General features: G+C 31.8%; 1 long non-coding RNA gene across 1 annotated transcript in view; it reads left to right on the forward strand.

Annotated features, from left to right (window-relative positions):
- LOC136796472 (uncharacterized) overlaps window positions 1-2,068 on the forward strand; it is a 2,616-nt gene extending 548 nt beyond the window's left edge. Inside the window, exons 2-3 of the long non-coding RNA XR_010844187.1 lie at window positions 487-639; window positions 1,915-2,068. This is a non-coding gene — a long non-coding RNA (uncharacterized lncRNA). The remainder of the gene's footprint in view (window positions 1-486; window positions 640-1,914) is intronic.
- Window positions 2,069-2,514: the final 446 nt, after the last annotated feature.

The raw sequence follows: 2,514 nt of genomic DNA on the forward strand, positions 1-2,514 counted from the left end.
GAAGTGAAAGTTTACAAAATAAAATAAAAATATATATAAAAGTACAAGGTGAGATGTAAAAAGAAGTACATAAAAAGATTAAAAATAAGTAATAAAGTATAGAAATTAGTGAAAAAATGTGATGGAATGTTAACCATATAGGTGATGATAATGATAAGTGAAATAAGTTAATAGAAACATGTGAAATAAAAGTTTACAAAAACCAAACAAAGTAAATGTGAAAGTTAATAAAACATAGGTGAATAAATATAAATAAATGCAGCGATAGATAATATAAGTGATAACGAGATAACAAACAGGTGAGAAAACAAAAGTATAATAGAAAAATGTTTGGTGATGATAATAAAATGAGTGTAAAATTATTTATTAAATTATTATTTTTGTAATTATACATATAATAATATTATTGCTAAGAATAGATTGTGTAATGTTATTAATATTTGCAAGGAGTTATAATAGGCTGATCGGTTCTGTTATCCAATGCAGTTGGACCTGACAGGTTTGCACGGCACGGTACAGATGTACGTAGCCATCGGCTATGCCTGTCTGGCAGCAGTCTTCCTCATAACAGTCATCCTCACCAAGAACAAAGTCTACGGTCTGTTATTCTCCTTTATGTCGCTATTCTTTTATATATTTGTAAGTATATGAATATTTATAAATACACGAATATTTAAATTTTATGAAGTAGGCTTATTTATTGGAAAAAAGAGGAAAAAGTGTCACTAAATATTATCAGAAAAACATATGATGCCCTGCGCGCATCATGCAGCTTTCACTGATTATAAAAAAAAATCGTATTTTAAGATTTATTGTGATAAAAATACCAAATATCAACTCTGTTTCTGGAAAGAAACAACAGTTTAACGAAATGTAACGAGGCTGTGTACATATAAATGCAATCGGAAGAGCTCGGGCGATCCAGTGTTAATGAAATATGCAATCACTTAGCTTGAATAAGCCTCTCTATTTCTGTTATTTTTAAATGGCCATCATCAATCTCGAGCCTGAAACTAATTACACAATTTTCGTAAGTTCTATCGAATGGGTATACCGTATAGAATCATTCGGAATGACATTCAGGATTTGTAAAAGCAAGACTGATGTGCCTGACTTGACTCACGAAGAACCCTATACTATCAGTCCGACAAACGCTTACGTGTATATGAGATATCGAGCAGTTAAAATCTTGCGCAATGTATCTTTCGATTCTTAATGAACAGAAAGTTTATTTAACCATTGCTTTGGCGTTTGCCTGTTAGAATAAAGTAAAACGCACACTTCACTCGCTCTCAACTTAAAATTTTTAATGATTGGATTTCAAAATTTGTTTGGAAAATCCATGAGTATTACCCTAACACCATCAATCTGAACATTCACCTTTCGTTACCACCTTAAATATTATTATTTGGGATATAACCTTTTTTATTGAGGGTATTGGAGTTAAGATTACTATTGTACGATGAGTGAATTTGGATATAACTCGCGGTCCTGATGATACATCTGATAGGGAACTAAACATTCTTAATGAGTAAACATCTACTCCCTATACCTCTCCAACATGCATATTTTTTTTTTAATTTATATTTTAACTCAAGTAATGAAGAATTATTGCTTCTTTACATGCGCAAAATAATGCAAAACTCACTCACAGCCTCCCCCCGAGCATTTGTGAGGCCCGTTAGCCAATGGGTGGCACTCACAAAAAATAGGCGTGGTAGTGACGAACCCACTCTGCGAAAAAAACACGTCAAAAACGTGCGATGTATTTCCTAATACTGGGAATATTACATCCCAATATTGGGAAATACATCGTGCAAGGATTTAGGCCTCCATGGTCTGTTGTTATAGTAATAATAATAAATAATGAAGAATTACTGTATAAAATAAAAATGAATTACTTTATTTTTTCAGACCCTGTTTATTCAAGCTCAGTTATGTATGCTGAGATGTCAAAACGTTACGAGGAAGTCCTATGTTAAAAAGATTAACAAGATTTTTAAATGTTGTCATCTTTTCGTCAATACTTTTATGATTTTTTGTAATGTATTATACATAATGTCGTATAGATAGCAATATATGATAATAATCAAATTATTGTGTATTTTTTCAAGTTAATAATTATTTAACTAATTAGTCTTTTTCTTTGGCAAATTAAAGAATTTGGTTTTTGCCATTTTTTTTTCAAAAATAGTTATCCCTTTTTTGCTTTAAGAACAAAGAAGGAGAGTTCAATTTCCTTAACTCAACCATCAATGTAACATTTTAGAGCCGTTTTCAATTTTCAAATTTGTATACATCACGAAATAGTTTGGTTGATAGCGTGGATTTAGATTTCAAATGAAAAACTCGTCGTTCTTTCAGCCTTACCAGTCATTTCTTCCCTTATAAGTGAAACGGGGCTGTCCAGATGGTCCAGTCGGGAAGGCACTGTGCTACCAACTCCAAGGACCTGTGTTCAAATCTGTCTGTGGCAGATGATTATTTATTCTGTCACTTTTCAACCATGTGGAT

This window comes from Halyomorpha halys, unplaced genomic scaffold (genome assembly GCF_000696795.3).
Source record: "Halyomorpha halys isolate HHAL.00 unplaced genomic scaffold, Hhal_1.1 Scaffold2113.1, whole genome shotgun sequence".
Taxonomy (NCBI): domain Eukaryota; kingdom Metazoa; phylum Arthropoda; class Insecta; order Hemiptera; family Pentatomidae; genus Halyomorpha; species Halyomorpha halys.